We start from the raw sequence: 24,432 nt of genomic DNA, 5'->3' as shown, positions 1-24,432 counted from the left end.
GGCCTGGGTGGTTCCCGGTGGCAGTCCGTGAACAATGCCTCGCAGGACATCCTCTGGGTCGGCCACGTACGCGTTCAAGGGGTGGATCTGTCCTCTGATCTTTAATTGGCTGACCTCTCTCAGCCTGCCCGCCACTTCTTCGTGCGGCGTGAACATTATTACGGTGTTCGATCCGGGGTGGACCCGCAGTAAAAAGCTGTCCCCTCCAAAAGTGTTCCGGCATGCCTCTATTAATGCCATAGAGAGCTCCGATCCGAGTAGATTTTTCACCGTGAGGCCCTTGTGCGGTATCCAGATACCTTTTATGTCCTGCTTCGGGAGAGGCGGTGGGCCACGGCGTTTTCTACGTCGGAAGTCCTCCTTGGCTTGACTAGCCTGCTGCGTCCACGGCGGGTTGCCCGATGGCTCTCCATTTTCCTTTTCCATTCCCTTCTCGGGCTCTTTTTGGGTTTTTAAAATGCGAAGCATTTCTTAGCGAACCTCAGGCACTTTGGCCGTTTCTATCTACGTATCTATCTATCTATCTATCTATCTATCTATCTATCTAGCCGCATACGTCTGGGCGCTGTCCTGGTCGCCTCCATAACTTGTAATATACCGAAATTGGCATAGCAGGGGAGCAGTGTATGGCGAACACGATTTACTGGTCATGCCATGAATGACGCAAAATACCTGTTGCGTACATCACGAAATCCTTTCTCTCAGTCACGTGCGGCACATAACCGTAAACCAGTTAACGCTATGCGGGTATGTGCCACAGGTGATACAGAGTCTCAACCAACACAGTAACCGCGAACACATGCATTGACAAGCAAGACAAATGATAATAATAATAATATTTGTTGGGGTTTTATGTCCGCAAACCACGCTATGATATGAGAGACGCCGTAGCGAAGGGCTCCGGAAATTTTGACCATCGGTTATTCTTTAACATGTACCGAGATCGCACAGAACACGCGCATCCAGCATTCTGCCTCCATCGAAAAGCGACCGCCGCGGCCGGAATCGAACCCGCGACCTTCGGGTCAGCAGCCGAGCACCTTAACCGCTACACCACCGCGGCGGACGCAAGGAAAGTGAGGAAACCGAAGACAGAACATCCCTGGAAGATGCTCAAGTATCATCCACTCGTCCAGTGGTCCTAGTTGCGGGCCACGTGGATTACGCAACAACGGGCGTCAATGCTTCATGCAATAAATCTGCTGAGAGTACCAGGCCTCTCATCATTACCGGTGACTTCAACATTGACTTATCAAGAGCCAACAATGCTTGGTGCTCATACTGCGTGAAAGACTGTTGCGATGTGGAGAGGGCATCAGAAGACCTCGCTGCCACGTCCATGACAGGAGGCATATTAGATCATTTCATCGTAAGAGGCATCCAGGATTTCCACCAGCTGCACTATACCTCGCAGTTCACTGCACTTCATAGCCTCATAGCCGCGATTACGAACGGATCCGATTAACAAGTTCTCTCCAGCGGTGATCACTAATCACGGTGATGATGACCTTGTTCAAGAACTGTCAGGAAGCCCTTCTGCACATACACACGGGTTCGTGAAACGTGCTTGCGTTCTCCGTCATAACGGAGAAGTATAAGCATAATAACTGTAATTGTGACAGTAACGTACGTGCAGTGCGCCTGCGCGTGCTACTCGGCTGTGCATATATCTAGGGAAACGTTCCGGAATGAAGCTTAGTTTCGAGTAACGCCTGTCCTGTGCATCTGTGTTCCTTCTTAGTCCTGTTCGGATTCGCGCTATCCAGTTTTGAAGAATATAAGCACTATCAGCTTACCGCGCCTGGTGTTGGTAACACCCATGTTGCTGTTGCCATCGTGACGCAACTGTAAACAACTGGTTATATAATAGATATGCGTCTCTTCAGCATATGAGTGTGCATATACCCCTTCCATATTTCTATAGCGTCATTCCGTAACATTTCGCTCAATGTGAAATATTACGCCAATCACCATCTCGCGCATTCTTCGCATTACACCGATTCCCACGGTACGTGTGATCTGCCAATTTTAAATGCCAAGCATTTTTAGCGAACCTCTGGCACTTTGAGCGTTTCTATCTACGTATCTGTCTATCTATCTAGCCGCCTACGTCTGGGTGCTGTCATGATCGCCTCCTTCACTTGGTGTAGACCAAGATTTGCATGGGAGGGTAACAATATTTGACGAATATGATTCCGGGGTCATGACATCAATAACGTTAAAATCCTGTCGCGTACGTCGTCAAACCCTTTCCACTAGACACCTGTGGCACATACCCGTTTACCACGGGCCGCGGTGTACGGGTATGCGCCACAGGTGATTGACAGTTTATATCTACCCAGGAACGGCGAGAACAGTCATTGGTAACTTAAATGCTAGAGCGTTAAGGAAAACCAACATCGGCAGCGTTGACTCAATGAATGGAAAGAATGAAAGTTAGGATCCTAGCAGGAATCGAACCCAAGCATTCTGCGTGGCAATCAGGTATTCTACCACTGATCCACGCCAGGTCTATAATTTGGTTTGGAAAAACAGCCTACGCAGGCGTAATATCGGTGCACCGTCAATTGTGGTTGTGGTGCTGGCTATATAATTTGACAAGAAAGCAATAAACATTACATGATACTCCTACGATGTGTACTCCTACGATACAGGCGCTATATCAGATTAACATCTGTAGTTCCAGTGTTGGCTCCGCTTTCATAGCAGTCTAATAAGCATTACGTTTGTATTTCTATGATTCAGCAAGCTATATTGAAGCATTGCTCGACCCCGGAGGAATACATTAACGAAAGTTAGATATGATATCCACATCACCGCACGGTAAAGTGCACTTCGTCCACCAGAACAACGCAGTGTCCTCTTCATTTCTTACGAGGTTGGGCGATGGCCTCATGCTGACTGAGATGATGCCAGATTGATTGACAGACGCTTTGTAGACTCGGCCACATAGGCCACATACGCCCAGGTAGTCTACGAATACGACAAACAGCACCCACTGATGTTGGTCTACGTAGCACTATCCAGGCCTACAAGCCTCGACGGCCTATACCTCACCAACGCGAAGGGTGGCTTCAGGTTCCGACATGTCGCCGGCTCTGTCGACAGACAATGTGTCGACGAAATGACCGAGGCATCCACGAATTCCAACAGCTCTACTAAAGCACATACTTCACTACACATGGGTCCCTCGTCACCACGATCACGACCGGATCCTATAACAAGTCATGACCAGCTGCTGGTGCTCACTGATCACGGTGATGATGCCCTTGTTCAAGAACTATCAAGAACTTCTTGCACACATGCACACAGGTTCGTGAAACGTGCATGCGTTCTCGGGACACGTATAAGCACTATATCAGCTTCTGGTGTTGGTAATACCCACGTTGCCATTGGCAGCGTTACCCAACCGTAAACAACTGGTCATAGAACACATATGCGGCTCTTCAACATTTATATGTGTGCGTATAAAATTTATACAAATCTTTAGCGTCATTTTGTAACGTGTCGCTCAGTAAAAAAAGTTACGCCACTGTCACCTACCCGCCGCATGCTTCGCATAACATCGACTCCCACCGTACGTGGGATCTGCCGAACTTTTTTAACACGAAAGTGTTTTATGCCGGGGTCCACCAAGACTTCGGTGACGTATTTCCGTCACGGAAGTGACGTCGTAAAAATTTACACGATCAGATGGCAAAGAAAAAGAGTTCCGTCAACGGGCGTCGAACCCACGACCGCCCGGTCCGCAAGAACACATGCCGGGCACGCTATCCACTGCGCCACGGTCACAGACTCTAGAGGCTTTTACAAACGCACCTTTTATATCTACCACTCTCCCGATCGGCGGCGTGGTGGTGTTGTCTGGGAGCGGTAAAGTAAAGTAATTCGTCATTACTGTGGCCTCCGCGAATAGCACCTGCCACACGTTACACGTCCGTCCCATTCGGCGCGTTTTCAATAGAAGTTCAATTTTGTCAATGCCTTAACACACCGCGAGGTGGCGACCTTAGCACAAGCGTCGTACGGTCATGTAGGCTCCCTAAAGCGTCGTAAAAGCGTCGGCCTCGCTCATAGCGTCACGCTAATCCAAACCAAAAATAACTCTGCGACGCGCGCCTGCCTCACCTGGCTGTAACACCGCGTTCCCTGCTCACGCGCTCGCTCCGAGAAAAATCGCCGCCGGGCTACCGGGGCGGCACGACGCGCTTTGCGCTTCCCTCTAGTCCGGCCGGGTGTCCAATCACATTTTAACATGTCGCGGGATGGCGACCAAGTTCTGCGTCCAATATGCGACGCTCTTCTGGCTATCACACCTCGTTCTCTGATTACGCTTCCACCGTTAACTGCTACAGCTACCACAAGGTTTTGTGTAATCATTTAACATGGACGTTAGTTGTCAGGATGGAGATGTACCACCAATCATCAATGTGGGCACATCCACGTTAAACGGTGCTATAGCTGACAGACATCAATATACATTGTGCATACTCTCCTATATCATTTTACAGTAAACATTCAGTTACTTCTATAATGACACGCTTTACTTTCGTGTTATTCCGATTCCTATCACAGAGTGATCAACAATTTTTTTTACTGTTCGTTTTTCGTCTGCGTGAAAGAACGATGTGCCAGCCATCCTCCGTCCACGTACGAGAGAGACCTTCGTCGTCGTCGTCTTTCTCATTAACGAGAGACGCGTCGCTGGACGCCAGCGCTTCGTTACTTGATTCCGCGTGTTGTGAGACGCTACTCGCGTCGTTTGGATGATTCTCCGACTCCCAAGATGGGCGGCGAAGTTCTTCGTCGACTTCCATGTGGGCGAAGCATCGCTAGGCGTCCTTATGCATGCTCAGCCAGGCCCGTAGCCAGGGGAGGAGGGCGCCCCCCCCGAAATTTTGGTGAAGTATGCGTTTTTACGAAAATAAATTATAAAACTAGGTGGTTTTCTCAAAAGTCAAGGTTTTAAGCAAGTGACCCCCCCCCCCCCGAAAAAAATGTCTGGCTACGGGCCTGTGCTCAGCAAATTCAGGCGAATGGAACTGCCTCCGTGTTCCGCTGCGCTAGGCATATATATCCCGAAAGTGAGGTAAATCTCGCTAATTTTTGGCTTCTGACTTGGCCAGAGAATGTCCGAAAAAGTTCGTTGTATGGCTGTTAGCCAGCCCACGCACACACACTCGTCGCCACACCCCTCGCGTGCGAGCGTCCCCGCACCGCCGACCGCAGCCGTTGTTAGGGTGAGCTGCGTCTGTGCACCTCATTTTAGGGGAAGCTCCTTAAAGCGGCACCCGTTCGCCCGTCGTAGTAGTGCGTAACCAGTCGTAACGCTAGTACCAGATCTTGACCTCCAAGGTGGTGCCGGTGGGAGATTTTTCCTGTGCGTTGTTGAACAATAAAAAATTCGCAGGGTGCGCGTTAACTAAAAGCCGAATTCTTCTGTCTCTCATTCCCCATTAGCAGCCATTGGCATGTTCCAGTAGGAAACGTTAGTAAAAGTAGAAGTGTAAGTTGGTTGGTTGGTTGGACCTTGTCAACCTGGCGCAACCCACTGTGGGGGATCGGCCATGAAACGGGCGACAACTTATTTTTGAGGTAAAATCGTTTTACATTTCAAATATGTTTATAAGGATATAAGGAAAAACTCACACTAATATTCAAGGCTGGAAAAGCATTAAAAAAATTGGTATATATATATATATATATATATATATATATATAATTATATATATATATATATATATATATATATATATATATATAGTGTTAGCTAAAAGCCGACTTCTTCTGTGTCTCATTCCCATTGGCAGCCATTGTTTACCTCTAAGGTAGTGCCTGGTGAAATTTCTCCTGTGCGTGATTAAACAATAAAAATTTTGTTCAAAACGCCGTTGATTAATGAAATAAACCAACGAAAGACGCCAGATGTTTTCTAAAAGCAAAACGAAAGAACGCCAGATGTTTCTAAAGCAAAACGAAAAGACGCCAGCTGCTTAACGAAAGACGCCAGATGTTTTCTAAAGCAATGGTTTTTTAAACAATGAAAATTCACAGCGTACATGTAACATTAAAGTGAGCTGCAAGTCGTCATAACTCATCGAACCTTTAGTATAAACGCGCCCGATCTCACGTCGGTGATGATGTACTGGGCCGAATTCACGGAAGATTCACGGTTTACCGATGAACCTCCGCAGCTTCGCCACTCATCATCATTCACTCCGTGGATATGCTGTGATTTTTTTTTCCGATGTTGATAGTTTCTGTGAAGCGGGTCCATGTCCCAGAATTTGGTGTCCTTCGAATCCTCGCAACTTCACGAAGAAGAAGATGGACATTTTAGGTGAGCTTGGGTGAAATTTCCGCATGAAAGCGTTTCAAGAAGCGGAGCGCGATGTGAGCATGTCCTCACTGCTCTACGCCACCTGGTGGTCCTCGTCGAGCGTTGATAACCGTCCTTTCTGATGAAACCCGAATACATCAAAATAAAACAAGAAGTGGGCATGGAATTGCTCCCCTCTGAAAAAGTATCGTCCCGATGCTTGTGAAAGAACATAGAAGAGAAAAAAAAAACAAGTGCATACACAAATAAATTACAATAACAAAGGAAAAAATTGGCCGCGTATCTGCGTGCTTCGCTGCAAATGTCGTGTAAAGACGATAGAGAGGCGCTGTGTGAGATATGGACGCCATCTGGCAATACGTCGGGAAACATGAGTGCTGTGTTGCGTGCTGGTAGTCCCGACGCAGCAGCAGGCGAAGACGCGCGGTGACCAACGCGACCGGCGGGGACGCCACCAGCCCGAAAACGCGGTTTGGCGCGAAGCGTTGAAGCAGAAAACGTCGCACTCAACGAGTACTCTCCACACACTCTTTTATTTACACGTCGCCTGGTAAAACAGAACGCCAGAACGGCGCCCACAACCGGCAGCCTGAAGGCCGCCCACAACGCTGCTTTTTTCATTTTTAAATTTTTTTTCACCTTCTTGGCCTTCTCAAAACTAAGTTTTTCAACACCAACCCATGGCATTCGTACAGTGCAATACAGAACCGAAACCGAAACACAACAATGAGCTTCGTGCGAAGGCACGGAGGAAGGCAAATTTTCAGCGCAGTCGCATTTTCAGCTTTGTTGAAACAGCGCTCACTAGACGACGACGAAGTAAAAGAAGCACAGGACAGGCGCTGCCTGTCCTGTGCCTTCTTTTACTTCGTCGACGTCTAGTGAGCGCTGTTTCAACAAAGATGAACGCATACCACTCGCTCAAGCTTCCTTCTTATGCATTTTCAGCGCAACTTAAGAAACTAGGTCCTTAAATTACGTATATATGCATTTCTATTAAAGGAACACACCACCTAATACTTCCCTAGTGATGTTGCACCTCAGATATGCATGATATTTACTTTTTGATCGACAACGTTCACAAGTATGAACAGCGTACCAGTTCAGACGGCTGGCCTTGGGCAAGTGGTTCAACTTTGGCCGAGTGGCTGAATCGGGGACGTGCCGACAAACAGAAAGACAGACAGAAAGACAGACCAAAATTTCTGCGTTTAGTTCCCCATGAAAGACTATCGTCTTTAAAAGTAAAGTCCCCAGTTCGCTAACGCGCAAAAAGCGGCTTAAGTTGGGCGTGTGGTATGGTCGGCGTTGGGGAGACGTAGCGGCCTGGCGACGGCGAACGGGAAGGCTGTCGGGGTGTCCACTGCGCTCCTGCGAGGTAGTCGGTGATGTCGCGTGGTGTTCGTTCACCCCGCTGTGGACCGGCGCATCATGGCGAAACCACGAAGTCCCATCTGTCGGTACTGGCAGCGGCGGTAAGTGTGGCCAGCTTTTCCGCAATGGTAGCAGAGTGGACGGTGGTCGAAGGCGCGCCAAAGGTCGTCTTCCTCGCGTGTATCGCTGGCCGCGGCTGGCGGTATGACGTCGGTGGTGGCGGCAGTGGTGCCTGGCGGCGGAACTACTGCGGCGGCGCGGCGTCTTGACATGGACGAGGAGCGGGGGAGTTGCGTCGGGCTGCAGCAGCGTAGCTCATTGCTTGCTGCTGCGGCTGCGCTGACTCGGGGATTCCCAGTGACTGCTGGATTTCCTCACGGTGTCTGTGATCGGGCACCTTGAGCTGGCACGACGGAACATTCGACGAATTTATTCACGCACTACGGCGTCTATGGTCTAGCGCAGATCGTCGGAGCCGACGGCTTGAACCGCTGCGCTGTCTTGGATCCAGCGGTGGTTGTACTGGCGGTTGTACTTCTCTATTGTTGTTGCCTCCAAGAAATCCTGGACGGTATTCGGTGGACTCCTCATAAGGTCAGCGAAGAGCTGTTCCTTCATCCTCGCACGAGGAAACGAACGTTCTTCTCTTCATTTACTGGCACGCTCATGCTTTGCTCGCGGGCGTTCACTAGCTTGTTATACCCTAAAATTGGCATTTCGTGGTGTGACTGTATGACAAACGTAAATGACAGGTGGTAACATGAAAATCATGACATGCCTGTCTTGTAGGCTTGATTTACATGCCGCCCTCGTGGTCTGCTCATGGCCACTTCGCTAGCTTCACATACATCGATACTGGTTTTGCGCAACACGACTGTATGATGAACAGTAATGGCGGGTGGTGACATGCCAATCATGATATGCCCTTCATGTGCAGCATGATTACATGCCCGCTCACGGTGCGCTACGGGCGTTTCCTTAGCTTGATATCACCAAAACCGGTATTTCGTGACGTGAATGTACGACGAACGTAATGACCGTCCTAATACGCAAATCATAACACGCATGTCATCTGCGGCATGATTTACATGACACTGTCTTGGTGCGCTTCCGTTTCTTATGTTAATTGAATACATACCAAAATTGGTATGCCATGACATGAGTGCTGACGAACATAAATAGTAGTCGCGCATTGATTGTATATAGCATATATCGCTCATTATACTATAAGAGAATGTACATGGATGCATCCATGAGAAACATGTGAGTGTTAGTTACTAGATATCAAGGCATGTGACTTCATTTTCCTCAAAGAGAAACAAGGCGATATATGGAGCTCTTTGCTGGCTGCTTCGCATTACATCGATCCACACAGCGCGTGGGGTCTGCCGCATTTTAAATGCGAAGCATTTCTTAGCGAACCCAGCACTTTGGCCGTTTCTATCTACGTATCTATCTATCTATCTATCTATCTATCTAGCCGCCTACATCTGGGCCCTATTCTCCTGGTCGTCTCCATAACTTGTAATATACCAAATTGGCATAGCAGGGATTAGTGTATGACGACCACGATGCACTGGTCATGACATGATAACGCAAATACCTGTCCCGTACGTCATGAAACCCTTTCTCTCAGTCACGTGTGGCACATACCCGTATACCAGAGTTCATGCTATGCGGGTATGTGCCACAGTGATCCAGAGTCTCAACCAACACAGTAACCGCGAACACACACATTGACACGCAAGGAAAGTGATAATAATTATTGTTGGGGTTTCATGTTCCAAAACCACGATATGTTATGAGACACGTCGTACCAAGGTCTCCGGAAATTTTGACCATCGGGTATTCTTTACGTGTACCGAGATCGCACAGTACACGGGCATCTAGAATTTTGCCGCATCGAAATGCGACCACCGTGGCCGGGATCGAACCCGCGACCTTCGGGTTAGCAGCCTAGCACCGTAACCGCTACACCACCGCGGCGGACGCAAGCAAAGCGAGGAAGCTGAAGACAGAACACCCCTGGAAGACGCTCAACTATCATCGACTCGTCCACGTGATCCGCAACGTGGACCACGTGGATTACGCAAAAACCAGGGTCAATGCTTCCTACAATATATCTGCTGAGAGAACCAGGCCTCTCTTCATTACCGGTGACTTCAACCGTTATTTATCAAGACCCAACAACGCTTGGTCCTTATACTGCGTGAGAGACGGCTTGGATGTGGGCAGGGCATCAAAAGACCTCTTGCCACGTCCACGACAGGAGGCATCATAGATCATTTCATCGTAAGGGAATCCAGGATTTCCACCAGCTGCACTGTACCTCACACTTCACTACACTTAGACTCCTCATAGCCGCGATCACGAACTCATCGATTTACAAGTCAGGTCGGGCTGCTGGTGCTCACTGATCACGGTGCTCGCGACCACCGTGGCCGTGATCGAACCGCTACCTTCGGGTTAGCAGCCTAGCACCGTAACCGCTACACCACCGCGGCGGACTAAAGCAAAGCGAGGAAGCTGAAGACAGAAAACTTGTTGAAAAACGGTCAAGGAACTCCTTATACACATACACACGGGTTCATGAACGTGCGTGCGTTCTGCATCATAACGGACAAGTATAGCTTCCAAAGCAATGTCGAGCGGCGCCACAGCTCTTATCGCAACTGGGGCATCCACGGCCACAACCAGGGTGTAGCCAAGGGGGGGGGGGGTCAAACTCCTCCCCCCCGAAATTTTTCAGTTTTGCTTGCGTATATATACACGCACACATACAAACGCACGCACGAACATAGATAAGGCATGGTGGAACCCCCCCCCCCAAAAAAATTTCTGGCTACGCCCCTGGCCACAACACTGCCACCCCCGCTTCCGCGCACGCGCAGAGCTCTCGGATAGCATCTGTGGCGCGTCACGATTTAAATATCGCTGAGTAGCAGTGCAGCATCGTTACGCAACTGTAAAGAACTGGTTATACAATACATATGCGACTCTAACATATGTGTGCGTATACTACTTCCACATTTCTGTGGCGTCATTCCGTAACGTTTCGCTCAATGTGAAAATTACGCCACAGTCACCATCCCGCGCATGCTTCGCATAACATCGATTCCCACGGAACGTGGGATCTGCCTAATTTTTTAAATGCGAAGCATTTCTTAGCGAACCTCTGGCACTTTGGCCGTTTCTATCTACGTATCTATCTATCTATCTAGCCGCCTACGTCTGGGCGCTCTCCTGATCGTCTCCATAACTTGTAATATGCCAAATTGGCATAGCAGGGATACGTGTATGACGAACACGATTCACTGGTCATGACATGAATAACTCAAAATACCTGTCGCGTACGTCACGAAACCCTTTCTCTCAGTCACGTGCGGCACATACCCGTAAACCAGAGTTAATGTTATGCGGGTATGTGCCACAGTGATACACGGTCTCAACCAGCACAGTAACCGTGAACACACACATTGACACGCAAGGAAGTTTAATAATAACAATATATATATTAAATGTTCGGCTTTTATGTCCGAAAAACCACGATATAATATGAGAGACGCCGTAGCGAAGCGTTCAGAAATTTGGACCATCGGGTATTCTTTAACGTGTACCGAGATCGCCAGAACACGAGCATCTAGCATTTTGCCTCTATCGAAATGCGACCGCCGCGGCCGGGATCGAACCCGCGACCTTCGGGTCAGCAGTCGAGCACCTTAACCGCTACACCACCGCGGCGGACGCAAGGAAATGAGGAAACTGAAGACAGAACACCCCTGGAATATGGTCAACTACCATCCACTCGTCCACGTGGTCCGCAACGTGGACCACATGGATTACGCAAAAACCGGCGTCAATGCTTCCTACAATAAAGCTGCTGAGAAAACCAGGCCTCTTATCATTACCGGTGACTTGAACATTGATTTATCAAGACCCAGAAACGCTTGGTCCTTATACTGCGTGAAAGGCGAATTGGATGTGGAGAGGCATCAAAAGACCTTGCTGCCACCGTGCGACGTCCACGACAGGAGGCATCATAGGATCATTTCATCGTAAGAGGCGTCGAGGATTTCCAAGCTGCACTATACCTCGCACTTTACTTCATTAGCCTCCTCATAGCCGCGATCACGAACGGATCCGATTAACAAGTCCGGTCCACCTGCTGGCGGTCACTGATCACGGTGATGACGAACTTGTCCAAGAACTGTCAAGAACCCTTCTACACATACGCTTGGGTTCGTGAAACGTGCGTGCGTTCTCCGTCATAACGGACAAGTATAAGCATTAAACTGTAACTGTGACTGTAACGTACGTGCAGTCCGCCTGCGCGTGCCATTCGGCTGTGTAGCCTATATATCTAGGTAACCTTTCCTAAATGAAACTTAGTTGCGAGTAACGCCTGTTCTGTGCATCTGTGTTCCTCTCCTGGTCCTGTTCGATTCGCGCTATCCAGTATTGGTGATAGAAGCACTACATATCAGCTTACCGCGTCTGGTGTTGGTAACACCTATGTTGCTGTTGCCATCGTTACGCAACTGTAAACGACTGGTTATATAATAGATATGCGACTCTTCAACATAGTGTGCGTATACCACTTCCATATTCTCTAGCGTCATTCCGTAAGGTTTTGCTCACTGTGAAAAATTACGTCACAGTCCCATCCCGCGCATGCTTCGCATAATATCGATTCCCCGGTACGTGGGATCTGCCAATTTTTTTAACAAGAAGTGTTTTATGCCGGGGTCCACCAAGACTTTCATGACGCGATCAATCAACGCGATCAAATGGCAAAGAAAAAAAACTAGAAGAAAGGTTCCATTAAGAGGAGTCGCACCCACGACCTCTCGGTCCGCGACGACGGCTGGCGGGCGTTTAACGCGCTGTGCTACCGTCAAACACATAAAGGAGGTTACACGAACTCGCCTTTTATCTCTCACGTTTGCTCTCACAAAACCGGAGAGAGCGCGACCTCAAGACAAGAAAAAAATCACAGCATATCCACGGGGTGAATGATGATGAGTGGGGCGAAGCTACGGAGGGAATCATCTGTAAACCGTGAAACTCTTCCGTGAAATGCGCCAGTACTAATTAAAGAGTGTGAAACATCGTGTATTATTAAACACAACATTTATTGTACTGTTTGGTTTACGTGTCCCTTCATATCACTTGTGATCGGTGAAATGCAAGGAAATCCGCTCCCGAGCGAAAGAGCGCCAAGAGCGACGCATTCCCCGCTCGCCCTGTGCGAATTAAAGGCAAGGCTAGAGGGAAGACAGGACGCGCGTTCCACGACGCGAGGTCGTAGCATGCCCAACGAAAGCCAACGGAACGCGATCGTGCGAGTGCTCCGGATTCGCATCGCCTCATGGTTCCATTTAGCGTCCCAAAACCAAACACATTGCTCAAGGTGTGCCTTGCGTTTTTCGTAGAAAATTTCTTTATCATGTATATTAAGACGAAAAGTTGAAAGCTCACTAGAGTGTATCGCCCGCAAAGTATGTCTTTTAGTGTGATTTAACTCTCGTACGGCAGGGTCCTCGCGCCGTTGCCGGTCCACCTCGCCCGTTGACGATCGGCGAGGTGGCTAAATACAACTACTACTACACTTTAAAAAACATCTGGCGTTCTTTTTCGTTCTGCTTTTACAAAACATCTGGCGTCTTTCGTTGGTTTATTCATCAATCAACGGCGTTTTGAACAAATTTTTTATTGTTTAATCACGCCAGGAGAAATCTCACCAGGCACTACCTTGGAGGTAAACAATGGCTGCTAATGGCAATGAGAGACAGAAGAAGTCGGCTTTTAGCTAACACTTACACTTCTACTTCTACTACGTTTCCTACTGGAACATGCCAATGGCTGCTAATGGGGAATGATACAGAAATTCGGCTTTTAGTTAACGCGCACGCTGCGAACGTTTTATTGTTCACAACGCACAGGAGAAATCCCCACCGGCACCACCTTGGAGTCAAAGCGTAAGACTTGTTACTCACACTACGACCACGACGAGGGACGAACGGGTGCCGCCTTAAGAGCTTCGCCCCTAAAATTACACCATCTCCCGCTAAAGGGGACCATGAGCGATGCGAAGCCGGAGCGCTTGCACGATCGCGTTGCGTTGGCATTCTTTGGGCATGCTACTGACCTCGCGTCGTGGAACGCGAAGAGGGACGCTACACGCGTCGTATCTTCCATCTAGCCTGGCCGTTAATTCTCACAGGGCGAGCGGGAACGCGGTCGATAGGCGGCGAGAGGGGGCAGCGTAGGAGAGGAGAGAGAAGGGAGGGACGCTCATGCGCTCGAGCTCATCGCGGCGTTGCGCAGGAGATTTCGGCATGTCTAGCCCGCGTTTCAGAGGAAGAGTGGAAAGGGGAGGGGAAGTGAGAAGAGTGGAGAGGGCAGGGAGAGGGTGAGTGGAGATGGGAGAGGGGGAGAGGACAGGGGGAATAATGAGGGGGAGTGGAGAGGAGGTGTGTGGAGAGGGTATGCGCATGCGCAGTAAGGGTGGTCACGCCGCACACCACCACCGGATTGAGCTCCGCCTTAAGATACTTCGCATCTAATAAAGAAGCGCTTGGCAGTGGCACGGGAAGCCACGGCTCGCGTTCCGTGCTGGCGTCGGTTCTGGTCACTAAAATAAAACTTCATTGGGATCCAGTTTGTACATATTCCTGAGGATAAGATACGCGCAAACACGCTTTTCTTCCTTCTTACTTCTTCTTTACTTCTTGTCCCTGCACCCATCTGAATATTTCATAAATTCGCTTATCTCATGCACTATCACCCTTGTTGTGCGTTTTGGTTTAGAGCTATTGTTGTGTGCGCATGTGCGGTAAGGTTGCGTTGGTCTCTTATATGCATTGGCGTATGAAAAATTGCACCATTTCCCGCTAAAAGGGGACCGTGAGGTGATGCGAAGCCGGAGCACTTGCACGATCGCCGTTCCGTTGGCGTTCGTTGGGCATGCTACCGCCCTCGCGTCGTGGAAACGCGAAGAGGAACGCTACGCGCGTCTTGTCTTCCTAGCCTGGCCGTTAATCTCACAGGGCGAGCGGGGAACGGGTCTACAGGCGGGCGAGGACGGGGGCGGCACCGTAGGAGAGGAGAGAGAGGGGGAGGACGCGCATGCGCTGGTGCTCATGCGGCGTTGCGCAGGAGAGAATTTCGGCATGCCTAGCAACACCCTCTAGATAAATATCAAGGCCTTATTTGTGTTCCCTTTCCACTAGCGCTACGTCAGCAGATGGGGCGAAAGCATGAGGCGGCGACGCGACGCATCCACGCGTCCCGATCGCGCTGGTGCGCGTTCATCGCGCGTCTGCCGAAACTCGTTCCCGGCGCGTCTGTACAGACGTACATCTCTTCGCGTTCAGTTGGCTGTGTTTTCTTGACTGTGAAAGGAATGTGAAAGCGACGACGCCGAGACGCCGTGCAAATGCTGTGTACTCGTAGCCGCGGTAAACTACACGGGGGACACGAAGGTGCACGTCTTCAAGTTCCCGAGAGACCAAGCTTGAGGAACGCTTGGATTCGTGCTGTGCCACGGGAAAACCTCACGGTCACCGAAAATTCCAGGGTAAGTTCTTTTTTTTCGTGTTTAGGTGTTAGTTAATTCAATTATGTATACGTACGTGTGTAAGTGGCTCATGCCGCACGTTTGTATGACAGGTAGCCATCGGTTTGCTGATTGGAGGTAATTTTTTTTTTAACACGAAAGTGTTTTATGCCGGGGTCCACCAAGACTTCAGTGACGTATTTCCGTCACGGAAATGACGTCGAAAAAATATACACATCAGCATAGAAAAAACGTTCCGTCCACGGCATCGAACCCCGACCGCTCGGTCCGCAACAAACAGATGCTGGGCACGCTATCCACTGCGCCACGGTCACAGACACTAGAGACTTACAAACGCGCCTTTTATATCTACCATTCTCGGTCGGCGGGGTGGTGTTGCCATCTGGGAGCGGTAAAGAAAGTAACTCGTCATTACTTTGGCCCGCAATAGCTCCTGCAACGCTTTACACGTCCCTCCCATTCGGCGCGTTTGCAATAGAAGTTTAATTTTATCAATGCCTTAGCACTCCGCGAGGCGGCAACCTAGCCAAGCGTTGTTAGCGTTGTAAAAGCGTCGGCCTCGCTGATACGAGGGCGGTCCATAAGTTTTAGCTTCAAAAGAAAAACGTTAAACATTGGAATGGTGTCGATTGTATTTCTTGACATAGTCCCCTTTTAACTATCCCACTTGACCCAGCGATCCTCCAACTTCTTGATCCGTCAGAAAAATACTTTTCTCTGAGCTGCAAGATAGGCTTATGTGGCGGCGATAACGTCTTCATTCGACTCAAATTCTAGTCCGGCGAGTGACTTTTTCAAGTTGGGAAACAAGAGAAATCACTCGGGGCCAAATCTGGATAATAGCTGGATGGGGCACCACTTCGTAGCCAGTTCGACCAACTTGGCCGTGGCGACGGCGCAGGTGTGAGCTGGTGCGTTATATCATGGTGGAAGAGCACCTTTTTCTTCACCAAATGTGGCCGTTTTGTTCGCAATTCGGCGTCGAATCGGCCCAGTATTTCGCGTAGTTGGGCCCTCTCCCCGTTTGCCCTTCTCAAGGTAGTCGACGAAGATCACACCTTGAGAATCCCAGAAATGGTGTATATCACCTTTCCGACCGATGCGACAGTCTTCGCCTTCTTCGGAGCAGGTTCTCCGGGTGCAGTCCACTGTTTCGACTGTTCTTTGGTCATGTGGGTACCTGTGGATCCATGTTTCGTCAACGGTCACAAAACGACGCAGGAACGGCTTCGGATTAGGCTTAAACAGCTTCAAACATGCTCTGAAGTGGTCTCACGGACGCGCTTGTTGTCCGGAGTGAGCAAACGCGGCACCTATCGCGCCGACAGCTTTCCATGCACAAAATTTCATGCAGGATATGACCCACGCGTTTTTAAAGACGATAGTCTTTCTTGGGGAACTTAAACGCAGAAATTTTGGTCTGTCTTTCTGTCCGTCCTTCTGTCTGTCTTTCTGTTTGTCGGCACGTCCCTCGATTCAGCCACTCGGCCAAAGTGAACCACTTGCCCAAGGGCCAGGCATCGTGAACGGCTGACTAGGTTCATACTTGTGTACATTGTTGATCAAAAAGCAAACATTACGCATTTCTAAGGCGCAACATCACTAGGTAAGTATTAGGCGGTGTGTTCCTTTACAGAAAATACATAGATACGCAATTTTAAAGACCTTGATGGTATGCGTTAACGTTGAGACAGTAACGCGTTTATTAAAAGATTGCCACAGCTGAAGCGATCAGCGGTCCAAGCGAGCAAGCGCGAGCGCCAACAACAACCGTCTTCGTTCTTCTTTCGCAGGCGTTCTTGTCTGCGCCCTACCATGTTACAAATCACTCCCCGCGGAAAAGGAGCCATCCTGGCGACCTAAGGAACAGGTACAACTGGGGGTCATAATGCGGCTTCAGTCGATCGACGTGAACAGTCTCGCGGCCGCGACGACGGCGGTCCGTAGATGATTGAACAGGCTCAATCATATAGTTAACTGGGGATGGTTGACGTAGGACGCGGTAGGGGCCTTCGTACTTAGGCAGTAGCTTTGTGGAAAGGCCAGGAGCGGAGGAGGGAACGCGAAGCCACACCAACGTTCCAGGCGAATACGACTGAGGAGGCAGGTTTTCGTCGTGACGGTCCTTCTGGCCCTACTCGCCCTACAATGTTACAACCCTAGTTTCTTAAGGTGCGCTGAAAATGCGACTGCGCTGAAACTTGTCTTCCTCCGTGCCCTCTGCACAAGCTCATGTTGTGTTTCCGTTTCGGTTCAGTATTGCATTGTACGAATGGCAGGGGGCGCCGCTCTGGCATTCCTGTTTTACCCAGGCGACGTGTAAGTAAGAGAGTTTGTGGAGAGTACTCGTTGAGTGCGGACGTTTCTTCTCCTTCGGCGCATCGCGCCAAACAGCGTGTTCGGCCTGGCCGGCGTCCCCACCGGTCGCGTTGGTCACCGCCGGTCTTCGCCTGCCGCTGCGCCGGGACTACCAGCCCGCAACACAGCACTCGTGTTTCTCGACGTATTGCCAGATGGCGTCCATATCTCACGCAGCGCCTCTTCTATCGTCTTTAGACGACATTTGCAGCGAAGCACGCAGATACGCGGCCATTTTTTTGAGATTCCTACTGTCTCAGCTATCTCGCGCACCTTCAGTCGGCGGTCTGCCAATACGAAGTCGTGGATTTTTGCCATGTTATCGGCCGTGGTAGCCGTTTGCGGGGTCCCTGGGCGAGGCTCATGAAAAACCGACGTGCGACCACGTTTAAACTTGTTGTACCAATTTTTCACGGTTGCCATCGAAGGAGAAGACTCACCGTAGACGGCATCCAGTCGCTCTTTTATTTCGCTGCGCAATTTCCCTTCCAAAAACAAGAATCGAATCACCGACCAATATTGCTATTTTTCCATTTTTAACGGACACACGAAATCACCTGCTTCCTCAAGCGGCCAAAACAAAACCGCGAGCGCGATTCGACTGCACCTTTGCATGTGTCCCTCTAAGAGAGCGTACTTAACGTCAGTATATGTCTCATGCGATAGAGTCGCGCTCTCGCGGTGAGGCTAAGTACTTATCGGACCGCCCTTGTAGCTCTGCGACGCGCGCCTGCCTCACCTGGCTGTAACACCGCGTTCCTTGCTCACGCGCTCGCCCCTAGAAAAATCGCTACCGGCTACCGGGGTGGCACGACGCGCTTTGCGTTTCCCTCTAGTCCGGCCGTGGTGTTCAATCACATTTTAACATGCCGCGGGATGGCGACCAAGGGTGCGTCCAATATGCGACGCTCTTCTGGCTATCACACCTCGTTTTCTGATTACCCTTTCACCGTCAACTACAGCTACCACAAGGGTTTTTTTAATCATTTAACAGGGACGTTAGTCGTCGAGTTGGAGATGTACCACCAATCATCAAAGTGGGTACATTCACGTTAAACGGTGCTTAAGCTGCCAGACATCAATATACATTGTGCAAACTCTCTTATATCATGTAAGGTAAACATTCAGTTACTTCAGTAAGGGCACGCTTTACATTCATGTTATTCCAATTCCTATGACGGAGGGATCAACCATGTTTTTTCTAGGTATGCGAACTTCATTTCATGGACGAGGACATTATTCGAGTCGTGACGCACACAGATCAAGCAACTGGCCGCGTAATGACAGTGCCGCTAGCTCATGTGCGCCTTCGCCCAGACGCTGTACCGTCGAAGTTCCCGAATTGTCCGAGCTACATGTCCAGAAAGACCACGAGAAGGGAAGATCCTGACTCCAAGCGCGCGCGCATAGAGAATGCAGCCCTCCAGAAAGCCATCGCTGAAACCAACGAGGCGGTTATCAGAGCACGCGAGGAGGATAAAGTCAGCAGTTTGTGCGAACTTGCCAACCACTTGAGGAGCCAAGGGATGAAGTTCTGGGATGTAATCGAAAGAAATGAAAGGCTTCTTCTCATTCACATCGTCGACGATGAAGCGCCATGGTTGAATACTCTATTTGCGTGAAAGGAGACTTGAGCGTGACACTACACGTCATGAAAACAGCCGTAAAAAAGCTAGGCGCAAATCTCTGCGTTCCCGAAATCTCTAACAGTAAAAGGGGTATGGTGGAACTCCTGGAAGGCATCGAGAAGTGGGACGGTGACCTGATGTGCAACTCAGTCGCGGAAATTTGCGAGGCGGTTTGTTTACTGCTAGATCAGCTTTGAACGTCCCAAGCAGAAGACGACGCCAACTGTGTTCGATTTCTGAAGGAGCAAGTAACCTTGCACCTATCGAAAAAACAGCGCAGGCGCTACTCTGCTGATTTCGTGATGTTCTGCTGCATTCTTTTCACTATATCGCCCCATGCGTACGCGTTCATGCGCAGCCATGGAAGTATCACCTTGCCGCATCCTATGACAATCAGATCAGTGTGCTCGTCTTATGGTATGAGTCCTCAACAAGAGCATCAGAGCGAAACATTCCTCAGCTATATCGCGAAAAGAATTTCTGACCTGAAAGATGACCAGCGCTTTGTCACAGTTATAGTAGATGAAATACATATAAAACCCTACTTTGACTACAAAGGGGGTAATAATACCGGCGCCGCGCTTAATAGAAATGAAGCTGCTAACCGTGCGCTCGTTTTCATGGTGCGCAGCCTGACGTGTAAATTCAAAGAAGTTGCGCACATCGTGCCGGTGCACCGAGTAGAGGCGGAGTTCCTGCAAAAGACGCTTAAAGAAGTGGTTTGCGGGCTGGAAAAGATTGGGTACCGAGTTATGTGCGTCGTCAGCGACAACTCTGTCAACAGAAAAGCGATGTCCCTCTTTGAATCACCTCCTCGTAACAGAATTGTGTACCAACATCCGTCAGACCCTTCAAGGCCGCTGTTCTTTGTTATAGACCCAGTGCACATTCTAAAATGCATACGAAATAACTGGATAAATCAGAAGAATGACCAAATTTGTTTCTACTTCCCGGAAATCCAAGGAGACACGCCACAATCAGAGCGAATGCAAACAGCGTCATTTGTGACAATCAGGGACCTTCACAGCAAAGAGTGCGACCAGCTGTTGAAATATGGCTATAGACTGTCGAGAAAAGCCCTCTACCCTTCGAATCTTGAAAGGCAGGACGTAAAGCTTGCTTTACAAATCTTCAATGATTACTTACCAGAGGCGTTACGCGCTATTGGAGCAAAGCACAACCTGTTCTTTTTTGAGGCCACTGCTACATTCATCGATATCGTACTCAAGTGGTAGAAAATTGTAAACGTCAAAACTCCATGGAAGGGAGAAAGGCTGAGAGATCAGTTCCAACAACCAGTGCTTTTCATTGGTAACGATCCAAAAATTCTTCTGCAGATGTTTCTGAAGTGGCTGGATGAGTGGAAAAACAAAGGTTCTGACAAGGGTACTCTGACAAAGGAGACTCACGCTGCTCTCCAACACACTACCTATGCGCTTATTGAGCTCGCTAGGTACAGCTTCGAAAAGCTTGGAATGTCGTATGTTCCTTTTGGGAAGATACAGACCGACTGCCTTGAAGATCGGTTTGTAAAGTATAGGCAGCTGGCAGGTGCTCAATATCACATCTCCATCAGGCAGATATATGAAGTCGAAAACAAGCTGCGCCTGCAAAGTACCTTGCCTACAGTTTCCACTGACCAGCACTGGGAATATGTCCGAAGGCAAGTCGAGGCTTTGCTTCCCAGCAGCAACGTTATTGTGACCAGCCAGGCTCTAACGAAGATGCAGGACGTCCTCCCAGTCCTCGTCTACGTTGCAGGTTATGCAGTATACGCCTCCCTTAAAAAGTTGAGTTGCGCGCAATGCAGGGACTCGTTGACCGTGGACAAGGAGGTCACAGTCTCTGTCACAAACGAACATTATGGTCTCGTGAAGCACCTGGACCGAGGAGGCTTAGTTTATCCATCAATGTTTCCACTAAACGCAGTTGCTCACAGCTACGGTGTGGTAGAGCAGCTCGCTACAGAGCCAGCACTGCTTATGATGCCTGAACAACGCCAGGTCGTCACGAAACTGACGCTACAATTGCTGGCTAGTGAAGAGCAGTCCGACTTCGACACTTGTGAGAATGGCCACACGACTGAACTAGTGCTTAAACACATCCTGCGGTGCAGCACCAACATTCTGCTCAGTAATTTTGTACCATCAGTCTAATCAGACAACGCGAGAAATTTCGGAGGCATATCATGTCACAAATAACACCACACTTTGTGTCAGTCAACCTTCTCGGTCGTTACGAGACAAGGAATTCAACTTTAATAATCGACTGTAAGCACGCGACTTGGTTGTTTCACTTTTCGTGCCTCTGTATGACACGCGCGACGCGCTCCCATTTTTGTATATATGATTTTTTTCATGCGTGCAATAAACTTTCAGTTGTGTGTGAGCGCTGGTTTGTGCATTTCCTTCCTTGTACTGTTACTTTCTTTTTTCGCTCTAAGTATTATTCCTACCTGTAGTTATAGCACCAACGAAGGTTAGTAGGCACTTATCGTTCGTTACAGATGGTGCGATCGACGCAATGAATGTATCGTATTTCCCTAAATGCCTACTACACCTTCTAGTGTGCTCTTTAAATATCAGAACCTCCACTGTACTCGTCCACAGTGTCGATGGACGTTGATTCCGAATGCATCCGCGAATCATAGACCGCTGCTGCACTTCATAGGAACCGAGTTTGTTTTTTCGTTTTCATTTATGCCGTAAGGCGCAATGGCGCCAAAAAAAAAAAAGGTGACGCTTCTGAGCCGCTAAACTGGTCCAACGGTGGGACATATGGAAATCGTCGAGAGGCCGTCGCAGCTAAACACTGAAGTTCGTGATTAAATCGCGCAGTAACATGTTGCACCTTGTCAAATTCACTGTGTCTAAGAAGTCCTGGCACGGCGCAAGCGGAAAGCTACAGCGCGAGGCCCGCGTGGTCGCCGTGGCTGCTGCTGCACGGCGTACACACATTTCCCATGAGCGCTTGCGCGCCCGTTGGTGGCGCTCGTGTGCTTGAAAAAGGTCTATTGGAAGGGTATGAAGCGCTAGGTTACATCCAAAAGACAACAGCCGATTCGTTTAAAAAGGTCGCCCAAGGGATTCCCCGGTGAGTAAAAGTACGCAAAGGAATGCAACCGACGAAGATGTAGCACTAGAGAATTTCAATTGGAAGAAGGCCGAAGGAAAAATTCCTAAGCGCACTACTCCGGGCTTAGATGGGGTTCCCGTCAGCCTCATTAACGAACTCGCACAGAACACTAAAGAAGCACTGCTGAAAGCCGTAGAAAAGTGCTTACAGGAGAAGGAAATACCAGACAGTTGGCGAAAAAGTAGAATGAACTTAACCTATAAATGCAGGGGAGAAAAGGATAACATTCGCTCGTATAGACCGCTAACCATTACATCGGTGCTAGACAGGTTGGTGATGCAGGCAGTAAAATTAAAAATAGAAGCGTGGGTAGAACAAAATGATGTTTTGGGAGAACTTCAGAATGGATTTCGAATCGACAGGCGGTTAGACGATAATCTGTTCCTACCCAGTGTATAGAAATATCGAAAATAGAAAACAGGCCCTTATACGTAGCTTATCTAGATATTACCGGGGCGTATGACAACGTTAATCAGGAAATTTTGTGGGATATATTGAAACAAGTGGGCATAGGGGACGACTGTATACAGCTTTTGAGGGAAATATACCGACAAAATACAGTTTGTATAGAATGGGAAGGAATAACTAGCAAGGACAGCGTTGCAATCAGCAAGGGGCGGAGACAGGGATGTCCTTTGTCCCTGCTGTTATTCATGCTGTACATGGTGAGGATGGAAAAAGCGCTAGAAAGTAGCAACATTGTATTTATTTTTTTGTCACACAAACGGGTCGGCACGATGGTTGAGCAGAAGCTTCCAGGTCTATTTTATGCTGATGATATTGTCTTATTTGCGGACAGTCAAGATGATATACAGCGACTGGCAGTTATATGCGGAAGGGAATGTGAGGCTCTAGGACTAGGCTTTAGTGCAACAAAATGTGGATTGATGGTATTCAATGATCACGAAGACCATGCGGTCTTAATACAGGGCCAAAAAATACCGACGGTAAGCGAGTACAAGTACCTCAGAGTATGGGTAAATGAGGGGGATAGATATATGGAGGTACAAGAGAAAGCATCGGTAGCAAAGGGAAAGAGGAATGCTGTAATTAGGCAGCACAGAGGTTTATGGGGATACAATAGGTACGAGGTGCTTCGAGGTCTGTGGAAGGGTGTGATGGTCCCGGGGCTTACATTTGGGAACTCAGTGGTGTGCATGAAATCAGAGGTGCAATCAGGAGTGAATGTAAACAAAGGACGGTGGGCCGCCTCGCGTTGGGCGCTCACGGGAAGACGACAAATGAGGCTGTAAAGGGTGATATGGGATGGACAGGCTTTGAAGTGAGGGTAGCTCAGAGCAAAATGAGATTCGAAGAGAGGCTGAGGAAAATGAGGAAGAGTAGATGGGCAGAGAAGGTTTTCAGGTATTTGTATAGAAAAAGCGTTGACACGCAGTGGAGAAAAAGAACTAGGAGGCTCACCAGTAAGGCTAGCAGTGCGGGCTATATGGCAACAAGGAGCATTAAGCGGAAGGTCAGAGAGGCGGAGAGGACTTATTGGATGACAGCGATGGAAAAGAAGCCGGCTCTGAGTAACTACCGAAAGGGAAAAAATGAAATAAGGAGGGAAAGGTTTTATGATAATTCAAGGGGAAGCGCTTTACTGTTTGAAGCAAGGTCGGGCTGCCTTAGAACGCGTAGTTATAAAGCGGGATTCAGTAACGAAGAAGAACAATGTACATGCTGCGGGGGAACTAAGGAAACGATGGAACATGTACTGATTGAATGTGGCGATATTCACCCAGATATACGTGTGGGCACGAGTCTACATGAAGCCTTGGGTTTTAGGGAGAACAATGGAAAGCCGAACACGTCCGCGATAGAAATATGTAAGAGACGGTTAGAGTATTGGTGGCAGATAAGTAGAGATAAAGTACAAAAATAAATAATGCGGAAAAATAAGGTCATTCTGCCTTAAGAGGCATAGAGATGGACCGTGAATTTATATTTTTTTTGGTATACTAACATAGATTTAATCAATGTAGATATGGTATTAGGCCAACATGAAACAGGGAAGT

At 48.9% G+C, this 24,432-nt stretch overlaps 1 pseudogene; it reads left to right on the top strand.

Annotated features, from left to right (window-relative positions):
- Positions 1-741: 741 nt before the first annotated feature.
- Positions 742-21,435, top strand: LOC119376312 (uncharacterized; annotated as a pseudogene).
- Positions 21,436-24,432: the final 2,997 nt, after the last annotated feature.

This window comes from Rhipicephalus sanguineus, unplaced genomic scaffold, assembly GCF_013339695.2.
Source record: "Rhipicephalus sanguineus isolate Rsan-2018 unplaced genomic scaffold, BIME_Rsan_1.4 Seq1169, whole genome shotgun sequence".
Taxonomy (NCBI): Eukaryota; Metazoa; Arthropoda; class Arachnida; order Ixodida; family Ixodidae; genus Rhipicephalus; species Rhipicephalus sanguineus.
The sequence above is the reverse complement of the archived record's forward strand: the minus strand, read 5'-3'. Positions and strand labels throughout refer to the sequence as shown.